This window comes from Tenrec ecaudatus, chromosome 11, assembly GCF_050624435.1.
Source record: "Tenrec ecaudatus isolate mTenEca1 chromosome 11, mTenEca1.hap1, whole genome shotgun sequence".
In the NCBI taxonomy this organism is placed as follows: Eukaryota; Metazoa; Chordata; class Mammalia; order Afrosoricida; family Tenrecidae; genus Tenrec; species Tenrec ecaudatus.
This window is the reverse complement of record NC_134540.1, coordinates 19,654,403-19,676,264: the sequence shown is the minus strand read 5'-3', so window position 1 is coordinate 19,676,264 and position 21,862 is coordinate 19,654,403. Positions and strand designations below refer to the sequence as shown.

At 46.8% G+C, this 21,862-nt stretch overlaps 1 protein-coding gene and 1 pseudogene across 5 annotated transcripts in view; both read left to right on the top strand.

The window, feature by feature from the left end:
• Positions 1-21,862, top strand: part of LMO7 (LIM domain 7) — a 254,442-nt gene that overhangs the window by 62,270 nt on the left and 170,310 nt on the right. The window lies entirely within an intron of this gene.
• Positions 238-312, top strand: LOC142461966 (U7 small nuclear RNA; annotated as a pseudogene).

Here is a 21,862-nt window from a genome sequence, read left to right as displayed (position 1 = left end):
CACGTCGTGGATCCGAAATCTACAATTTGGGGTCTTTAATGTGCAGTTGTGTCCATGAAACGCTTCAAAGTCCATTTGAAGGTTCTAAAAACAGTCATGTGGAAACTTAATAACAGACTTTGTTTTACACAAGATTCCTTCTTTTCCATAAACCGTATGTTGTGTGTTCAACTTTTGAATGAGCTGTTTTGGCTTTTAAAAAATAGTCCATCGAGATGTAGCCTTTAACAATAGTGGAAGTGTTACAGCTCTTTTAGAATTTGTCTAGCAGGTTTTCTGACTTTTGTTTTTTCCTCCCGGAACAGCGCCCCCCTTTCCCCGCCCCCCAACACAAATAGTGGAGACCCTGGTCCGTGGCTACCCTTTATACCACTGCAGTACAAGAAAGCGCCAGCAGGTGGCAGTGGGGAGCAGGACATAAATTCACACTTGGTTTCTGGCCGCCTTGTGAGGTGCCTTCCAGTGGGTTCTGGTTCCTGTACCGGTTTACATTCGCACGAAACACTCCGGTCCTGCACCAGCATCACAGTCCTTCCTGTGCCTAAGCCCATTTATAGATGTTCTGTCAGCCCCGCTAACGGTCTGTGTTGCGGACCCTCCCCTTGGCCCAACTCGACGACCTTCTCTGGTACTGCTCTGCCCCATCACATGTCCCAAGGACATGGACGGAACCTCACTCCCTTTGCTTTGAAGGAGCATTGTAGGCTGTACTACGTGAATCACAGGTCTGTCCTCCCGGCAGTCTTGGGATTGTTAATGCTCTCTGCCAGCACCAGATGTCACAGGTACCGATTCGTCTTCGGTCTTCCTGGTTTGTTACCAGCTCTCACATGCCCACGAAGTGATCCGGAGCATCATGGCTGGCTGGGCCGCTGCCCCTTAATCCTCACAGGGGCATCGCTGGCTTTTGTCACATTGTTGAGATCTTCCGCACCCGATTCACCCAGTGCAGCGAGTCGCGTATTTCCTGAGAGCAACTTAGAGATTTCCTGGAAGATGCCAACAAACATTTGGAGAGGTGAGGAAATGTGGTGGTGGCTTATCCCAAACTTCCTTTCTTATGAGTCCATCGGGACTGAGCAGCCTCTGGACACTGTTCTGAGTGTTGGGATTGTGGTGGCTGCGTGCTGCTAAACTGGATTTCACCCACAGTGTCCCCCTAGCACCGAGTGAGTGTGCTGGGGAGCAGACGACCAGGTGCTCCCTGTACAGAGCCGCTGAGCAGGTAACCGGTGCTCCTTCAAACTCCGATTAAGACGAGGGACTCTGGTGGCGGAATGGTTCCACGTTGGGCTGCCAACTGCGAGGTCAGCAGTTTGAAACCACCGGCCGCTGCTCGGGAGAAAGAGGAGGCTCTTTTTAGCTCCTGCAAGGAGTTAATCTCAGAAACCCAGAGGGCAGGGTTGCTCTGAGCCGGCATCGACTCAAAGGCAGCGAGGTTGGCTCGTTTCGATCGCTTCATAGACTCACAGGGGCAGCTGTGGAAGGGTCGTCTCCGAGGTGGGTCAGTAAAGGTGGTATGAATCGGGATCTCTTGGTGTCGGTTCTAGGAGTTGTTTTATCTTTCTAACAAGCTCTACAGGTGCTTCGTCTACATGTTAGTGAAGAGTGTGAGTTAAAATAGCCCATGTCGTCTCAAACGGATGCGTTGCCAGGGCCTAGCAGGTGGTGTCCATGTGCACACTAGAGTGTGTGCAAGCCACGGGGAGGCCCCAGGGCCTGGCAGTTGTGACTAGGAGGCCCTGCCTGCCCAGGGTTGCCCGACCATTTCTCTGTGAAAGAGAAGCTGGGTAGCTCCCAATCGCAACAGGTGCTGTGGGCCAAGCAAAACATGTCGACAGCTTGGAGTCGGCCTGGGGGCTGACCGGTGTGATGTTTCCTTCAGGAACTCGAGCCATGGGGAGGCACTCACTGAACACACCTTCCCCGCAGTGATGGGACTGTGATGGGCAGAGCGGGGAGTAGAGGGAAACATCTCCACACTGTCTGAGGCGGGAGGGCGAGTGAGTATACTTTGTGAAGGTGAATTCTCAAGCCCACCAATATTTAAAAACCAGACTAAAATTTATTTGTTGATTTGTATGGGCAGCCTTTCCTCTGTGAGTCTAAAAGGGAAGGTGCCTGTTGGACTTTAATAGGCCTCTCGTCACCAGAAAGGATTCTGGGGATGGTGCAAATAATTTGAGTTCAACTGTGAGTCACGAGGTTGATGGTTCAAGCCCAGCAGATGCACAGAAGAAGTATGCCCGGTGGGTCTCTGTATGATTACAGCCAAGACAACCCATGGAGCAGTTCTGTGTCCCACTTGGGCATGCTTGTGAGTCAGAATTCACTCAATGGTGATGGCTCTGCTCAGTTAGTTTATGGGCTCCAAGAAGGGGTCTCTGATGCAGCATTTGGTTACTCACCAAAAAAAACAAAAAAACAAAAAACCTGGACTTTGGAGCCCATCCTGGAGAGCCTTGGAACAAAGGCCTAGTGATCTACCTTTTGGTTATTCTAAAAGAAAATTGATGAGAAAACAAATATAACAAATTATTTTAAGTTTAGGTCTTTCATCTCTAGCATGTTCTTAGGAAATCATTTCTTTGTAGTCTCTACACTTACACATTCTTCAGTGGGTTGAAGCTGCCAAACAGTCTCCACCTCGGTCCACAATACGGAGACTGAATTGAGTGTGCCTTGAGCTGCTGTGGCCGAGTGTGTTTGAGCAAGTGTGTTTGAGTCTCTGTAGGGACAAAAGCACACACTTAGTTGTGCACGTTGTGAACATCCAAGTTAGGCACATGCAGAACGCAGTGCTGACCTTGGGATCTGCTTTTGAAAGACCTGGGGGAGCGCAGTTCTCCTCTGACACACCATGTCCGACCAGAGTGGAGCATGGTGGCAGCATTGCGGAACTACCAGCCCTTGAGCATCAAGGTCCAGCCAAGTTGACTCGGCCCCTTAACCACACAGTCACCTCTGTCTCGCACCTTGGTGTTCACTCCTGCACCAAGTAGTCGGCGAGTCCGTTGTGTACTGTGGTCAAAACGAGAACTATTGAAGAGTAAGATAGTAAGCGTGGACTAGGTGTAATAGGCCGTGTCTCGTGGACAAGCAGCTTTCCTACTTTCAGAATAAACGAGCTGGAAGCTCTGCTGAGTTATAGGAAAGCCAGTGAAAGTAACCTAAGAGCAACTTCGTTCCTGTGAGTTGAAAACACAGAAAAGTGCTTTCTTCACCATTCGGAGGTTGGGAGTGTCATTGACCCACGAGGGGGATCAGTGGGAGGCACGCTCATAAGCCGGTGGCGGGTGTCTTTCTTTGGTAACGTCATAGGAGTGTTTTCTGCTGTAAAACCATGTAACTAAAGTGAATGATGACAAGAAACCCTGGTAGTGAACGTGAGAAAACCGGGTAGTGTGCAACTGTTTAGGTGCAATGCAAAGACGACCTATGTAAACGCAGAAAGGTGCAAATCTCTGAGAGGGAAGATGCTATGATAAGTTGATAGTAAAATAGTTCTGGGCATGAGATCGAGGTCGAGAGTGTCTATTTTCATAGACTCATAAGAACATTGATTTTTAAACGTGGAGTGTAGGCATTGAGCATACTGGAATTTCTTTTAAAACCTTAACGTATTTTTTTTTGGGGGGGATCATTTTATTGTGCCTTAGCTTTCGAAAGCCTATGTAGCAAACTCGTTTGCGATCCAACAATTCCTACCGGCCTGTGCTGTGACGTTTGTTACAGCCCCTGCGGGCCGTCAGTACTCGGCCCACTTCCGCCAGCCTCCTGTTTCCTGCCCTGTCTTGCCCTCTTCTCTTCACTTTTGAGCAGGCATCGCCCGCTTCCTCTCATCCTCCATGGTGGCGTCGAGTTGGGCTGCCACCTGCAAGATGCGTGGTTCAAATGACCGGCTGTTCCTTGAACCAAAGAAGGGGCTTTCTAGTCTGTAGAGCGTTCTGGCCTGAGAAACTCGTAGGGGCAGCTCTACCCTGATCTGGACGTTGGCCCAGGGCAGTGATTTGGAGGGGTTTTTGGTCTCAAAGCTGATTGTTGTTAGGGGTACATCCTTTGTCTGGGGCGGGTCTGGAGTGGCTTCCATTCCAGGCTAGAAGGGTATTTGAGGGCTATGATTTTAGGGGTTTCTCCAGTCTCTTTCTCAGTCCAATGCACTTGGTCTTTTTCACAAATCAGATTTTTTCCTTTTTTTTTTTTAAAAAAATCATTTCATTGGGGGCTCATACAATTCTTACCACCATCCATCCATCCATCCATCCATCCATCCATCCATCCATCCATCCATCCATCCATCCATCCATTGTGTCAAGCACATTTGCACATTTGTTGCCACCATCATTTTTTTCTACTTGAATCTTTGGTATCAACTTCTCATTTTTTCCCCTTCCCTCCCTCATGAACCCTTGATACTTTATAAATTTATGAATTATTTTTCATGTCTTACACTGACCGATGTATCCCTCCATCCACTTTTCTGTTGTCCGTGCCCCCCTAGAAGGGGGTTATATGTACATCCTTGTGATCAGTTTCCCCTATCTCCCCCTACCTTCTCCTTCCCCTCCTGGTATCGCTACTCTCCTCATTGGTCCTGAAGGGTTTATACGTACTGGATTCCCTGTGTTCCCAGCTCTTATCTGTACCCGTGTATGTCCTGTGGTCTAGCTGGATTTGTAAGGTAGAATTGGAGTCATGATAGTGTGTGGGTGGGTGGGTGGGGGGAAGCATTAAAGAACTAGAGGAAAGTGATATGTTTCATCGGTGCTACCCTGCACCCTGGGGATATGTTACCTTAATATTAAACCTATAAATATTTGCACATAATTCTATTTCCCCATCGTCATATATAAGTATGAGTACATGCCTGTATTTAGACCTCTATAAATGCCCTTTCCCTCCTAGTTCTTTCCTCTATTTCCTTTTACATTCCTCTTGCCCCACTATCCTGTTAAGCCATCATTTGGGCTTCAGTAATTCCTCTCAGATACACTGCCCTTGGTCAAAGCCTACCTTGCCTTCTATTTTAGATCACTTGTTCTTTTGTCCCTGGGTTTGTTAACCCACTTCCTTTCCCCTGCCTCCCCCTCTCCCATGTCTGCAACCCCCAACCGTCAGTCCCGTTGTTTCTTTTCCAGATTGTTTATCCTGCCTATCTTCTCTAGATAGACATGCAGAAATAATAATATGCACAAAAGTAAGGCAGAGCAAAACAAGCAACAAAGAAAAAGAGACCACCACCACCAACAAAAAACAATGCAAAAAAAAAAAAAAAAGGCTGTAAGTAGTTCCAGGTCTGTTTGTTGACCTTTAGGAGTGTTTCCTGGTTGAATCTGATGGGGTCTATTTTTGGTATTCCCTGGGGACTTTGTTGCTTTGCTCCCCTTGCTGTTCTGTTGCACGCTCCTTAGTGTTTCACTGTGGTGTGGTGGGGTCAGATCGGGTACAATTCCCATACTGTGTCTCCAGTATTGTCCCCTGTAGGGATATGGGTCAGTGAGGGACCTCGTGTCTCATAGTGGGGCTGGCCCTATGGTCCTTTCTGTGCATTGGCTGCTCTGAGCAGGAATATCGTCCTCAGGGCTTGGTGGACCAGGCCTCCCCCTTCATTTTCTCCCGTGTGCTCTGATCAGACATGTCCCTCTCCCTGAGCTGTAGCTTCAGTGCTGTCCTCTGAAATGAATTCCTCTGGGGGCGGAGGAGGCCGTCCACATTGTTGAGATTGGGGCCAGCTCCTCACAAATCGGCGTTTTGATGTATGTTTTCTCCCATTTTAACCAGGACCTTCTATAGCGTCCTGGGCTGGAGTGGTGTGTGGTGATGGAAGGGCACCATCTAGTTCTTATGTTCTCGGGCCAGAGGAGGCTGTAGCTTGTGTGGGCCATTAGTTCTATGGACGAATCATTGCTTCTTTGAATCTTTGGTTCCCTTCACTCTCCTTTTCCCCAAACAGGAGGCTCCTGGCATTTCCATCTTAGGTAGGTAGGTCTAAGTTAAAATTTTTTTTATTAATCATTGTAGTTGTAAGTTTTAAATACCCCAGGTGCTGCTCACCAAACTGATGTAGAGCACTACCTTCATGAGCAGTGTTGTGCCAATTGACCTGCATGTCCCTGAAAACTATGGTCTTGACCCTTTAAGCCCAGAAACCTGGCCCCATGAGGTGTTAGGACATGTGTGGGAAGTTTGTAAAAACGGTGGCCGATGTGGTCTATATCTGACTATGGGGCAGCACAGAGACATGCGTATTCAAATGCCCATCAATCAAAAACAAACCCAAACTCACTGCCATCCAGTTCATACCCACTCTCAGCCACCCTATAGGACAGGGTAGAGCTGCCCCTGTGGGTCTCTGAGACTCACTCTTTATGGGAATAGAAAGCCCCCATCTTCATTCTGCAGCTGGTGGTTTTGAACTGCTGACCATGTAGTGAGCAGTCCAGTGCATAACCATCACACTCCCAGGGCTCCTCCCCATATAACCATGTATGTGTGCATGTGTTATGCCATGTGCCCATGCACACCTATACAGTGTACATATCTTTTGTTGTAACCGCCCACCAATTGGTTTCTACTGCTGTTGCACAACTATCTGCGTTACATGCTGCCGTAGCACGGTCTCTTCCTCTTGCACGCCTCTCAGTTGGCCATGTGGTCCTGCGTGTTCTCCCTTTGCCAGAATTAGCCAGTGTCCACTATGTCCTCACTGGTTCGCTTCCCTCCACCTCCTCCCACGTCTGGTAACCATCAAGCAACATTGCTTTCTGTGTCTCTATTCTTGATTCTATATTCTTTATATTTTATATTCTATTCTTATTTTATAAAGATAATAATAAACACCAGAGCAAATTAAAAATTGGCCAGAAGGGAGGACAAATAACAAGTATTGAAGTTTAACCCTACGAGGTCTGTGTTAGTCCACTTTCCGATGCAAACCTGTCTGATAACCAGGCTAGTCACGTCTCTGGTCAGTGGTCCGAGGGGATGCTCTGGAGGGTTAATTCACAGGGGGACGCTGCAAACAGATGTTGGGCTTTTTTTGCTGTCTTTCAAAACCTTCTGGCAAACCAGGTGCTCAGAATTAAAGGTGGGATACAGTTCCTTCCTCTGGTCTTGGATTTTATTATTGCAATCCTAGGATCACGCAGGCCAGTGTGCTTCCCCCCCCCCCCATGTCGTTGGACACATTACTTAGATGACGGTTCATCTTAAGTCAAGCCTAGGCTTGATTCTTTCTGATAACTGGACATCACCTGTTTCTCCACCTGTTGCTGCAGCGGCCATGTCTCAGTGATCTCATTGTGAGGGCGAGTATGGAGTAGGCCTTGGTCCATGTTTTGATTTGATTATTTGTCTTTTTGTTGTTGAGGTATTGAGGTGTTCTCTAGATATTTAAATAGTGACATATTTAGATAGGTTAGATATTTTTTGTTAACAAGTTTCCTGAGAACACACTTCTCCGCCCATCTGTAGGTTCTTTTCCCTCCTTTTGATAAAATTTTTTTGGATAATATTTTTTGATGAGCGTAAGTATTTACCTTGTAGGAAGTCACTATTTAGTTTATCCTCTGTGCATTTTTAGTTATGTTTAATAGTATAATTATTCCATAAAGTAGGATTCTTAGTTTTGTCTTTATGCTATCTTCTGGGAAGTTTATATCATTTTAGGCTTAATATTTCGGTCTCTGTTTCCTTGTGTGCTAGTTTTGTGTATGGTATTAGGTATGGATTCTGTTTCATTTTTCTAAAACCAGGACCTTGTATTAGACCAGCTCTTTCCCACTGAATAGACTTTGTCTCTTTGTCAAAAGATCAGCTGTGCATAGTGGATTTGGGGCTGTGCATCACGTATGTGCTAGGCTTGTGGGCTCTCAGTTTTGTCCCTTGGGTTGATGTGCATCATTGGCCCAGTGTGGACTGTTTGGACCATCCTGACGGTGTAATACATCCTGAGATCTCCTGCTTTGTTGCTCTTCACTCACGCTTGAGCTATTCAGCTTCTTCCATTTTCAGGAAAAGTTGGAGGTTAGTTTCCATTTTATTGTAGATTGTTATTGGGCTGTGGAGTGGCACTTCACTTTTTCTATAGACTGCCCTGTGCAGTATGACATTTCTTACAATGTTAATTGAAAGCTGAATTTCCGTTGAATATTTGTGTATGATTCATGAGAACATGTGAAATGACATCCATGACTTAGAACAATCATATCCAGTTAAAGTCAAATGCACACATTTTAGGTGTATAGTTCGAGTGAGTTAGAATATATTTATTGAGATCTACTTCACATATATTTCCCTTTCAACATGTAAAGGTCACTGATTTCTCTCCTATTTCCAGAGTTGTGCAACCATTACAGAAAACAAAACAACCAAACCAACTGCCACTGAGCCCACTCTGACTCAGAGACCCGTGGTAGTTTGGCTTGGGGCATGTTGGGTGGACCAGGAGTCCGGTGTAGCATCGCGTGCTTAGTCCCACGAGGGGCTCTTCAATGAAACAGCCACACAGTTATTCTGCTCGGAGCTCTGGATCCAGCTGAGGGAGGCTACCTCTAGTGTCCGCAGCATTGGTAGAAGCTACCTCACGTGTGCTGGATTTGGATCCTACATTAATCCCAGGAGCCGGTAGGCTGGCATTGGATTCATGCGACAAATCTTGGATTAATTTTGCTCTGCATTCCCCCTCTTGGAGTCTTCCTGCTTGATCTTCCTGTGTGCTGTTCAGCAGGCCCTGTAGCTCCAGGAGTCTGGAGAAGCTTCCAGCTCACATCTGACCCGCAGACGTGAACTGGGCTGGACTCACCCACTTCTGCACCCATGCGATCCTTTCCTCGATGTAAATTTCTTTCTCTCTCTGGTAGATATGCACACATATGCATGCATACATATTCATATACACACCGACAAGAATCACTGGCTTTGTTTCCATAGATTACCCAGCCTAACATAAGACCCTCTAGGGCAGCGGTTCTCAACCTGTGGGTCGCAACCCCTTTGGGAGTCCAATGCCCCTTTCACAGGACTCGCCCCATTCATGATGGTGGCAAAATTACAGTTATGAAGTAGCAACAAAAAAAATTTTATGTCTGGAGGGGCCACCGCCACATGAACATTTGAAAGGGTCGCGGCATCAGGGAGGTTGAGAACCGCTGCGCCAGGGCATAGAATTGCTCTCTGCAGTTTCAAGGCCGTGAATCTTTACTGGAGTAGAAAGCCTCATCTCTCCCCTTTGTAGGACCCCGTGTGCAACCACTAGGTCTGTCAGCTTACCTCATTTCAGAACATTTTCATTGCTTAAGACAAACGCAGACCAACCCTGTGCCCATTAGTTATCATTCCCCCGTTTCTCCTCCCCTCCATTCATGTAAACCACGGTGGGGGGGGGGGGCTCAATTAAAATGAGCAACTTTGATCTTGTGATTTTACTCTTACTCGTCTTCAGTAGTTAAAGAGCTAATGAGGGAATTGTGTGTGTGATATTGCCTCGATCTCCCCTAAGCACTATTTTCTTCATAACGATTTTTTTCTATTTTCATTTTATTTCAGAGCATCGTGGGCAGGAAAACATTACCTCTGTGGCTGTGGGCCACCAGTTTGACACCCCCCCCTCCGCTGTAAACCATTCATCTACTGCCCTTCTCTATGGATGTGCCTCTTTTGGCCACTTCATCTAAACAGGATAATACAAATGTTGTAGTCGTCTGCGTCTTGGCATGCTTTCCGAGGTTCACCGCATTGCCATATACATCCACACTTCCTTCTTTGTCAGACAATATTCCATTGTCTAGACGTATCATCGCAGGTTTAAAAAAAACATCGGGGGCTCTGACAAACATTTTAACAGCCCATAATTCAGTTCGAGCAAGCATAATTGTAATATTACTGCCACCATCCTTTTCTTCTTGAACTCTTGACTTTAGCTCCCCTTTATCCTCTCCCTCCCCCACCCTGCCCCCCAGGAATCCTTAATCTTTTAAGTAATTCTCATTGTTATTATTTTGCCATATCTTTCATCATCTACAGTATGCACTCACCTACAAGTCTGTTGTCTGTCCCCCTTGAGTGGGGTTACACAGTCATCTTTGCTACCGGCCCCCCCTGCCCTTGCCCTCTTCCTGTACCCCAGGGATCATGTGTACCCACGCATCAGCTGACGGGCCTTTGGGTGGGTTCCATTTTTGGGCTCATAGGAACAGTGCTCGTCTGAGCAGTCCGGGTCAGTTTTGGAGTAGACGTGTCTTCGTTTTCCGTGGACATGTACCTGTGGGCGTACAGTTGTCACCATCCCCCTTTCCCCGAGAAATTCCTGAGTAAAATGAAGGGAAACTAATGGGCACTAGAATCAAATGCTCACTTCCATCAAGTTGATTCTGTCGCATAGCAACCTTATCGGACAGGGTAGAACTGTCCCTGTGGGTTTCTGAGACTGTACATCTTTAAGGGAGTAGAACGTCTCATTCTTCTCGAGTGGCTCATGGTTGTCAACTGCTGACCTTGGGATCGGCAGCCCAGCGTGTAACCCACAACACCACGAGGGTGCTAGAAAGCAGAAACTCACCAAGAAGCATGTTGGGAATGGCCTTGCTACAGATCTCCTCCCTTCCCACCCCAATGCCAGACATGCGCGGGATCAGAAAGAACATCTTAAGAATGGACTTCATCCAGGCTGTAACTAGCACTTTGAAGTTCATCTGACATAACTAGTGGCTCTCAACCGTAAGGCAGACACACTCTTTCTCCCAAGTGAATGTTTCCCACGGGGATGACTCTCCGTCATTGCCAGGGAGATAAGCGGATAGTTTGGGAGAGTTGTTAATATGTGTGTGAAACATTTCGGCACAAAAACATCGTCATTTTTTTCTCCTGACTTGAGAACCCATGATTACATTAAATATTTGAACTATATTTAAAACATTCTTGATTGTGGATGTTCTCATCTCCTTTTGCCTCGCGTGTTAATTATTTAAGATCTCGGTGGAGTGGGGGGGGCGTGCAGGGGGCACAAGACCAGGCCTTGGCCAGGTGGTTTGACTGTGGAACATTTCCCTCGTTGTGGGCGACAAGGCAACTTGTTGTCTGATAAACTGCAGTTATCAACAAAGTAGACGTCACACTCTAGGAGTGGGTTTTGTTTTCATCGTCAGGAGAACAAAGCAAAGACGTCTTAACTTGAGCAGGCTTCTGGAGAGATGTTGTCGTTGAACTTCACGGAGGGCTCAGACTCAGCCTGGATATTGTATCTTCTTGAGACCTGGCCCAGAAGTTGCTGTCAGCCCTGGAGGAAATCTCCCTGCCGTCCTTTGGTTTTACGTCTGGCTTGGTAAGCACTGTGGTTTAGTCAGAAGAATTTAAGACTGTAAGCTAAACGCTGGGAAGAGGGCCACTTGGTTTGGACTCCAAGGAACGTTTAAGTTTACCTTCTTTATCCAGCCCACCCAGCCCTCCCCGGTCTTGAGTGTCGCTGACATTTGGTTTCAGGATGATTGAGTTCTGAGGGTTTATACAAGTAGTTGGCTTATAATGACCTAGGGGTACACCACAGCTTTGCATTTAACGTCCCTGACTTCTCCACCTTTCTCTTCTGTGAAGGCTTGGAGAGCGCTTCCCCAGAGCAGGTAAGGTGTGTGGGAGATCACTGAAACCACCGTTTGCATACAGGTGGTAAGCAGGCCCAACGGGGGAGGAAAGGTCAGGCTTTTGGCCGTGAGATTTCTGGGTTCCGCACCGATTTCAGTCAGCTGTCCCATTCTAACGAGCTCTATCTTGGCAGGCGGAGGGCTGGCTTTGGTTTTGCTATCAAGTGATATTAGTATTGGCGAACAAAGTCCTGTTAGGGAGCAGACTTCCAGCGCCTAACAGAGGCTAGCCACGTGAGAAGGCTGCTCGACTCTTGTGTGGCTGAAGCCCGCACCATCTGCTGAGCACACAGGATAAGTTAACCAAAAACGTGGTGCCCTTCTGTGGGTTGACCCCTTTGTAGAGCAGGGGTGGGGAAGGCGCGCCTGACGGCCATAGAAGGCCCAGGAAATCCTCAACACCAGTTAACATCACACGCTTCGCCGAAGAGCAGCGTTCCAGCCCTTACATTAGGGGCAAGGTAATGTAAGGCTAGCAAATGATGTTGTAAGGATCATTTAAAGGCTCCCCACCCCTGCAGGGATGCCTGGGCATCCAATGCCATTCTGACCACACATCATAAAACACGATGGGATTTTGAAAGGCTTTTCTAGAATTGCTTCATCTTCCTTTTTGCCTCCCTACTGCCTTGTACCGTGCCAGGAATGTGTGGTGGAGGCAGATATTAAATGAGTTTTAAGTGAATGATTTTTGAATTTTGGAATTGGCGAGCTCTTTCCTCCGTGCTTATCTGTCCTGGATCCCCTGTGTTTCCAGCTCTGATCTGTACCAGTGTACATGCTCCGCTCTAGCCGGATCTGTAAGGTAGAATTGGGGTCATGATAGTGGGGGGAGGAAGCATTAAAGAACTAGAGGAACGTTGTATGTTTCATCGTTGCTACACTGCACCCTGACTGGCTCGTCTCCTCCTGGCCACCCTTCAGAAAGGGATGTCCAGTTGCCTGCAGGTGGGCTTTGGGTCCCCACTCCACACTCCCCCTTATTCACGATGATAGGATTTTTATTATTATTATTTTTTGATGAAAGGTGCTCTTTAAATGGAGAGTCGAGTCAAGTCTGCAAAAGCATTCATGTCACAAGGCCATAGTGGGGAACGAAGCTCCACTATGAAGGCTTTTTGAAAAGGTGTCCGGCCGGAGTGACTTTGCTAGACACTCCCTCGTGCGTGACCTGTTTGCAAAATGGGACTGGATTCATTCCAATGCCTTGGGCGGTTCCTTTAACAATGTGATTTCGGAAAGTGTGGCAGGTTGCTCCCAAACATAACCCCACCCCCCACGTTAGCCGTGCGTTCTGGTTGGTCTGTTTTTTGGTTGTTCTCTTCTTTGAAAGCGCAGATAGATGTTCGTAGGAAGAGTGACCTAGGTGATCCTACGGGTCGCTGTGTTTCAAAGAGAAGTTGCCTCCGACTGCCCTGTCCGTGAGTGTGTGTACTAGAGGAGGGGAGGGGAAGGGAGGGGAGAGGAGGTTCCTAACGATATCTTGGAGATCAGTAAACACGTCGACAGAACTCAAACCTAAAACCTGTTTGCTCTCAGGGCGATTTGGACTTTGACAACCCCCTTGTGTGTCTAAGGAGAACTGTGTTCCATGGGGTCTTCAGTGACTGTGCCTCTCGGAAGGGAATCCCAGGCCTGCCTTGTAGGGCACCTCTGGATGGATTCGAACCAGCAGCCTTTTGGTTAGAGTCGACTGCTTTACTGTTTATGCCACTCCGGGGCACCTATAGGTTTTTGTACATATACAGTTATTTGATGCTTAATGCCATGTTCAGAAGGGAGCTAGCTAGTAACTCGGCCACCAGCTGAAGTAACCTTCGTGTAACTCGGCTTTCTCAAGTATGAAACCAGAAAACCAACCTCACTGGCATTGAGATAAGTTTACACCCACTCATTGTGATCCTGTGGGACCAGGGTAGGACTGCCCACTAATGTTTCCGAGACTCTTAGTTCTTTAAGGGAATAGAAAGGCTGGCGACCCTGCAGTTAGCAGCCCAGTTTGTAAATCATTGTGCCAAGCCAGATATTGTGTGATCCCCTTTATGTGAAGTATCTAGAACAGGCCAGGGTCTAGAGAGCTCTGGTGGCTTAGTGGGTTACACGTCGAGCTGCTAAGAAGGTCTTCTTTCTCCATGGGAAAAAGAAGATGAGCTTGTCGACTCCTGTAAAGATTTAAAGTAGAAAAACCCAAAGCGGCAGTTCTGCCCTGCCCTGCAGAGTTGCTGTGCATCGGCACTGAGTTTTGTTTTATTTGTACAGAAGTCAAAGTTCGTTAGTAGTTACCAGAGATGAGCACGAGGGAGGCGTAATAAGCACTTCTCGGCCATTGATCTTTTGGTTAAGGGCGAGGAAGATATTTAGGACTAGACAAAGTGAACACCATTTATGTACCAGCGTTGTACTTGGGAAGATTGTTAAAATGGCAAATGTTTTGTTTCAAATGATGATGGCAACAAATGTAAAGGCGTGCTTGATCCAGTGGATGCCTGTATGTATTGTGATAAGAGCTGATGAGCCCCCAATAAAATGATTAAAACAACAAGTCCAAACCCATTGCCTTTAAATTGTGATCCTATGCCATCCTCTTGATTGTTGGTGTCACATGACTCCAAAGCTCCACTCCTCTTGAGACAGCTCTAACTCGTGGGGAGCCGGAGGGGGGGGGCGGTTGGAATGTGGGGACAGAGTGGGGCTGCCCCAGAATCTACAAGGCTGTAATCGGAGCAGCTGGTGGGTTTGAACCTCTGACCCTTGGGGTTAGCAGCTGTGCTGCCTTTGGTTACATATAGACCACAATAAAAACAGATACTTAGATTCCGCACGATGCATTTGACGGCCTGCCACAGCTGTGCACTTACTTGTCTTTGGTGTGAGCTTCCACTGGGATTTGGCAAAGTTAATGTCTCGCAAAGACAGACAGACAGACATGCCCCATGGATGGCTGTGATACAGATTTTACCTGTGAGGCTGAAGTCGGGAGGATCGTAGAATGGTTGCTTCCAAACTGAAGTTTTACAAAAGAAAGGAGGGATCTCTCTCTCTCTCTCTCTCTCTCTCTCTCTCTCTCTCTCTCTCTCTCTCTATCTCTCTCAAGCCATGCTCTCCTCTGGAATGGCAGGTCGGTCCCAACGACCACCCTTCGTGAGCAGCCAGTGCTTTCCCACCAGGAGGAGGGAGTATTCGCTTGCATCGTTCACCGCTGCAGAGGCTGCCGGGCAAGCGGGCCAGCGTCTTGCTGCGCACTGGCCGGGCCTGATCCTGGTGGAAGCAAGGCCCACCACTAGCAGGGCTAGCTCAGAAGGTCCTTGGATGGAAGCTCGCATTTGTCTCCTTGATTGGAAACAAGGCAGACTCATCTTGTGGCATTAGTTGTGGTGGTCCCTGTGCTTCGAAGTACGGTAAATGTTATTTGGGACATGTCAAACTGCCCCCCCCCACCCCGCCCCGCATTACTTAAATTTATGTGGTTGAGGTGTTATCTGTGTCTCTTAAATCTTGTGATTTTCAAGCTGATCAGTTAGTAAAAAGTCAAACTGGGCATTATGTCCCCAGTTAGGGCCTTGGCCATGCATAGCGGGTTGTAAATGGGGCTACTGACTGGACTGTCAGCAGTTCGAGCCTACCAGCAGCTCCTCCAGAGAAACCTGAGACCTTTTGCTCTTGTCAGGATTGCAGTGCTTCTCAGTGGGTGACATTGGCCCAGGGGGTGGGGCATGGTGGGGGGAGCCAGCGCTGGGGTAATTCGGGGGGGGGTGACAAAACAGACACCCACACTTAATCTTGGATTATAGGCTGTAGTTCAAACGTTTTTAATTGTTGAGGGGGGGTGGTGGGGCTGAGTTTTTTCTTTCTGAAAAGAGGGTGGTAGGCCAAAGGGGTTTGGGGACCTATGATTTACAGCCCCTGAAACTGACCGTGGCGGGTCTACCCCGTCCCATAGGGTGCTATGGGTGGGCGTTCGCGTAACGGCAGGGAGGTTAGTGCTTTGGGTTTGGTGTCCCCAGCTGAGGCTCGGCGCCCAGTCGTGGTTGGCAGACCACCTCCTCCCTTTCTGAAAACCAGCTACCCTGGCATGACGCTTTGCCCTTTTGGGATACTCCCCGTCCTTTAAGAGGAATTGGAAATGGAAACGAGACGAGTGCTTGCTGACTTGCGATAGTGGGTGGTGCGCTAATAACCAGTCTGCTATGAAGTGGTTTTTCGAGAAGTACCCAGAATGTTTGGGATTTAAATCACGTGGCTTCTGCCCAGAGAATGGGCCCCGAGAGAGAGAACTTTTGGGAACTCGCTGCTTCTGTGAGAGGGAAACTTTATCCCGAGAAAGGCTTACCAGAAAACCGTACACAAAATAGCCAAGGGCGTGAAGATAATCCTCATTTGTTTGTGAGCCCATCTCATTGCACAAGAAATGTCTCTTGTGGAATGTGGGGCCTGGGCCCCTGGTGCCCGTGGAGTGAACTGATAAACCTCCTCTCCAGATGAGTTGACACCCTCTCTGTAGGCGACTGGCGATGGAGCAGGTTTGGCAGCAGGGCTTGGGTGGAATTTGCTCTTGGGCAGTTGGCTCCGCCCTTGATCTGCATCAGAAGACAAACCCTCTGCCCTATAGCCTCGTCCTGGGCCTTGACCCTTCCTCCTTTTCAGCCAGTTGGCTGGGACGGAGAGCTGCAAGGACTGCCCACCTTGAGGATAATAGGCAACTGATTGCGCTCCTTGGGTGCTGCCTAGGCGACTCTTAACTCACAGTGACCCTAGAGAACAGTGTAGCACTAGCTGCCCCCACAGGATTTCCAGGACAGGGACAGATCGCCAGCTCCTATGCAGAACTTTGGGTGAATGCTGGATGCTTAATCATCGCACCATTCCGCCTCCTGGACTTAATTCCCCCAGATGGGCCACAGTATTTCCCAGATCACTTGAGTTCTGCAATGTACATGTAGACAACTGTGTCCATCTCCCTTAAAGAAATTAGGAGCTGAGGAGGGAGAGGGCTTTCCAATCCCATGACCAGTTAGTTTTGGAAACTGAGGGAGCAGTGTACCCTCTCCTCATGAGTTGGCTGTAGGTTGGCATTGACTCGATGGCAGTGAGCAGTCACTTAGTGGAAGCATGCACTGATGGGTCCAGAGGTGGGTGCCAAGGCTGCCTTCTCCGAGGTCCTTGGCTCGAGATTGTTTCGGGTGGCAAGGATTGAATCGAACCATTATAGAAAATTAAAGCCTGGGGTATTGAAACTTCAAACCAAGCTGACTATCATCCAGGCACTTCTGACTCATAGTGAGATGCCCAACAGGGCACTTTTGTTCAATAGGGCAGAGTAGAACTGCCCCTGTGGGTGTCTGAGGCTATTAACTCTGTCCGTGAGCAGAAAGCCTCACTTTTCTCCTAGAGAGCAGCTGGTGAGTTTGAACTGCCGACCCTGTAGTTAGCAGCCCCGTGTGTTACCCACATGCCACCAGTGCTCTCGAGAGGGGAAAAAATGAAGAGATTCTATAGAAGGCAAGGTGTGGCCGTGTGACTGCATACTGATCACTCCGGTTTGTGTTTACTTTTGATGGTTTAAGTGGAAAACAGAAAGCCTCTATTCAGTTCCTATGAATCACAGCCTAACTGTGTGACGCATATCATACCTTAAATAATGTGCCAGTGAATAACACTCCCAACAGTGGAAAAGCCAAATGATTAATGGTTAGAACGATTAGACAAACATTTCTTCCAAAATTTTTTATTTAAAAATTTTTTCTAGAATACTGAACTCTTCTTTAAAATAAGAATAGTTTATATTAAAGGTATAGCTTAGTGGATTTGTTTAGGTAAAAATTAAATTTGCTTTATATCATGAGGTCCTTTATCAATCTACATATTTTACGGTGTTTTCAGGGTACAGTAAATTGTCTAGTGGCATTTTACCATGTGGTCACTCCATTCATTAAATTTATGTGCAAACATGAAGCCTACGACAGCTGAACATAATGGTTACCGCCGGGATGGTGCCTGTGAATCAGGCAAGTACAAGGAGTCTCAGGCACGTTAGCGCGTTTCTACCACAGTACTGTGTGAACTTCAGTCCAGATGCGTGGTGCCGGTTTGAACTTGTATTAAAAAGAAAGGGAGGAGGGACTTTGAGGGTAGGTACTTCTTATCTGCACTTCACAGGTGAGAAAACGAAGAGGTTAAGGAATGTGCACAAAGTTACCGGTAGGAAGTGGCAGATTCAAACACAGGCCCGATGGGCACCTGGGCCCAGTCCTGTCACCCCCTATTGATGTGGGTGCCATGCTGTGGTCGGAAGGGATGCCATTCCTCTGGTGGCCACCATAGACGGAAATTTCCTGTTCCTTTGTGTTTTCGACTTCAGTCTAAACTTTCCCCCAGCCTTGGTGCAGTGGGGTATGTGTGGGGCTGCTAACCACAAGGGGAGTAGGTTAGACCCACCCGCTGCTGGGGCGTGGGTGGACGAAGCTTGTCTGCTCCCCTAAGTTCTCTGCCGTATAGGGCTGTTCTGATTCTACAGTGACGGAACGCCTATGGGTTTGGTGTGGGTCCAGTGGGGATTAGTACCGAAGCTTTAATTGTGAGAGTCCGGTTTCAGAAGGTCATGGACGAAAGTGGGAGCCCAGGATCCGTTAGTGGAACTCCATAGGAAATAAGCTTCAGGAGAACTCCCCTACCTGAAATTCAGGGGTTGGGGGTGGGTGGGTCACTAAACAGAGCGCTTGGGAGAAAGGAGCAGAGAAGATCTAAGGCTTGCATCTGACCTGACCAGTTAAAAAGTTGTCAGTAGATTCCCCCCACCCCCTGCCCCCATGATGTAGGCTGGATCTGATCTGGTTTCCAAAAATGTCTGTGTTTTGGGTTTGGCATCTGTGCGTTCGTAGTGGAGTGTATCCCAGAGGTGTTACGTCAATGGGAGGTCACCCTCTCGAAGCTGTTCTATGCTTTTCTGGTTTTTGGTATTGACGAACCTTTAGGGATAGTGAGCAGAATACGAGGTTGGGGGGGGGGCGTATAGCGGCGGTGGGAGTGTGAAAGGGAGACAGTATCAAGGAGTCAATCTCCTAGAAAAAGATTGTTTGGAAACTGATGGTGGTAGCAATTGTACAGTTCTGCTTGACGTGATTGAAATATGGAATGATATATGTATTAAATCCCCCAACTAATCAAAAAAGAAAAAAGGCAATTGCTGGTTCTTCTTAGATTCCTCCCTTGTGATTAATTATACATTGGAATTTAGCAATATATTTGTTCTTTTTCATATGTTTCCATATTTTCCATAATTTTCTTTATTGTACCCTTCCTTCATTTTCTGGGCAAGTTTCCTTGTTTTCTCTTAGAGCAGTGGTTGTATTTTTATACCAAAATCCGGCTTGTTACTGAATTTTATGTTTCAAGGTAAATTTATTTCTATTAATCATTTGGTTTAATATTTTATTATATACAGCTCATAATACCTTTACTTTTCGTTCTTTTGCCATGTTCATGTGTGCTTTCTGACTTAGGATATCCGCTGTACTAAACATTTGAATACTCTATACCTGAGCGTTTTTATAAATAATCTTGATTATCATACCAGTAGTAACAAACACAACAACAATACCTACGGCATGGGTTCATATTTAAAAACACTGACAAATTACTTTCCAGCTAAATGGGTGCATAGGTGGTGTAGTGATTACTCATTGGGCTATTAACTACCAGGTCAACAGTTAGAAACCACCAGCTGATCTGAGGAAGAAAGATGAGGTTTTCTACTCTCGTAAAGAGTGAAACAGCCTTGGAAACGCACAGGGGGAATTTCTGACCCTTCCTATAGGGTCACGATGAGTCGGCATCAACTCAATGGCAGTGAGTTTTGTTAATATTTTTTTCTGTCTAGAGTCGTAAGTACCTGGCGTTCTAGTTTTTAATGTTTTCTACTTTCCTTTTGATTGAGGCTTTTCTCTATTTTATTTTGCTGCTTTTGGCTAGTTTTTTGTTTGGATACGAAATCCAGAAAAGGTAAATTGATAGAGACAGTAACTGGATTGACGGTGTCTTGGGAATGCAGCGGTGGGGGAGGGGGAGATTGGGGAACTAACGTGAATGAGTACAAGTTCAAAGAAAAGATTTGAAAATGAATGTGGTAATTGTAGAACTCTTCTTGATATGATTGAATGATTGAATTGCATGATATGTAGATTATGTCAATAAAACTTTTAATTAAACCTTTTTTATTCATACGGCTGTGTTGCGAGCTGCCCTTGCGTTGGAGCCGATGATGAATGACAGAAGGAAACACTGCCCAGTCCAGTGTCACCCTCATGACTGTCAGGGTCCCATTTAACTGTCTCGCCCATTGCTGCCGAATTGATTCCGACTTGTAGCGATTCCAGAGCGCAGAGTGAGCTGCCCCCTGGGGTTTCATTCTGCCACAGCGTTCCCTCTAGTCGAGGTTGGTGGGTTCGAACTGCTGACCTTTGGGTTACCAGCCAGGTCATTAACAGCTGGGCCACAGGGAGGGATCTTTCTATAATGCTGTAGAAATGGCTCATTAAAGAATTTTGCTTTTTTCAATCAGATTTTAAGCAAATCTTTGAGTTAAGGTAATGAGTAAATTCAACATGGATGTTTTTTAATGTTGATGAACAAGGCTTAAACATTTATAGTGAACTTTTATTTATAAAAATTTTATTGGGGGCTCATGCAACTCTTATCACAATCCATACATACATCAATTGTGTAAAGCACACGGACTTTTATTTTTAAAGCTTAGAATATTATATTTTTATTCTTTCCCTCATAGACACACATGCACAGTTGTGAGTTAGGATCACCAATCTCTTATTCAGGGAAACTGAAGAAACATCCTACTTGAAGATTGTGGCATAGCCACCTCATATCCTTCCCTGCAGCCTTGAAATCTGTTCTGACTCCTAGTGACTCCTCTGTAGGTCAGAGCAGTTGGAAACTCGTCAGGGTTTCGGAGACTCTAAACCTTTACAGGAGCAGAGTGACTCATTTTTCTCCAGAGTAGCAGCTGGTAGGTTAGAACCCCGGAAGTGGAGATTAGCAGAAGGGTGCTTAACCCACAGTGCCACCAGGACTCCTTTTATAACCTGAGCAGTAGAGAGCTCTTCCAGACCTCATGGGTGATAAATCACACTAATGCTTGAAGATACTTGAGGGAGGCTTTTGATGTCTCGATGCAGGGCTTTGAACATGTCTTCAGCCTTTTCAGTCCATGGCACACAGAGGGTGCGCTCCCTAGTTCTGCCACTTTCCAGAGAGGGCAGCCATTTCCCCCTGAGTGGTTTTACTTGTGGGAAACTCACTGCCCTCGAGTGATGCTTACTCCTACCGACACTGCAGGACTGGGTACGACTGCCCACATGAGTTTCCAAGACTGACTCTTTACAGGGGTAGACAGCCTCATCTCTCTCCTGTGGAGTAGCTGCTGGTTTCAAACTGCTGACCTTGCAGTTAGCAGCCCAACAGGTCTAGTAAAGATTCTTCACTTTAAGGAGTGTGTGGACTGCAGAGCAACCTTGGAAATTTACCTAGCCCAGCGATTGGCGCCTCCTCGCTCTTCCTTCTCGAGATGTAAGGGATAACAGAAAATTGACCTGAGGATGAAGATTTGGGACCTTGTTAAAATGACTCTATATTTTTGAAATTTCAATTATTTGTTTATATGTCTATTGCACACACAAAAGCAATGGTTGGCAAAGAATATAAATGAGCAACTACCAAATCAGCTGTGATTGTACTACCTATAAATTGTTATGATTCATATATTTACTCTTTATTTATATAACAAATGTTTAGAGTTGCAGAGGAAAAGCCAGATGGTCCTGTCGATTAGACGGTGGGCTTTGAGCCACAAGGTCAGCAGTTTGAACCTACCAGCCACTCCTTAGAAAGATGAGGCAGTCACGTCTCATAAAGGTTTAGTCTTGGACACCCAGAGGGTCCACTCTCCTCTGTTTGACAGGTTGGAATTGTCTCGATGGCATTGGGTTTGATTTGGATGGTTCGGATAGTTAAGGAAGTTGAGATCATGCACTGTGCTTCATTTCATTATCTGCTTTTTTATGAACATATTAGGCATTTTTATGAGTAAGATGCTTTAAGACCTTCACATAGCTTTCTATTGGATTATTCTGCCATTTCACGACTGCCTTCTTACTCCTGGGCACGGAGGGTATTTATTTATAACTGCTGTTCTACATCTCTCCGTGAACAAGTCT